Consider the following 518-nt stretch of genomic DNA (forward strand, 5'->3'; position numbering starts at 1 on the left):
TATGTTAATTCTTTTATACAATTAGAGGAAATGGATTATTTTGTAGAAAATGTAAATTACCAAAGTTGATTCGAGAAGAATTAGAAAACTGATGAAATCAATAGCCATTAAAGAAATAGAATCAACATTCAAAATAAAGCTCCATACCTAGATAGTTTTATAGGCAAGTTTTACCAGATGAACAGAAAAGGAATTTTCATAATCTGATAAAGGATGTCCGTTAAAAAATTTTAAAAAACAAACAATGTCAAAGTTAATTTCAGCACCAAAGACGAAGAGACGAATGCATCCTTCCACTCTGTGCCAGAACCCCTAGTCATTGCAATAATGCAAAATAGAAATTAGTGGCATGAAATTGTGAAAGATAAAACAGAACTTTACTAACAAAGCAAATTTAAAGACCATAGATATGAAAAATCTTTAAATTAAAGAAAGTACTGTGTACAGCCTTGTAGTAATAAATTTCACTATCCAGATTAAAAGAATAATTTCTAAGAAAATTTTAATTAACAAAACTG

Source organism: Galeopterus variegatus, unplaced genomic scaffold (assembly GCF_000696425.1).
Source record: "Galeopterus variegatus unplaced genomic scaffold, G_variegatus-3.0.2 Scaffold8041, whole genome shotgun sequence".
NCBI lineage: Eukaryota > Metazoa > Chordata > Mammalia > Dermoptera > Cynocephalidae > Galeopterus > Galeopterus variegatus.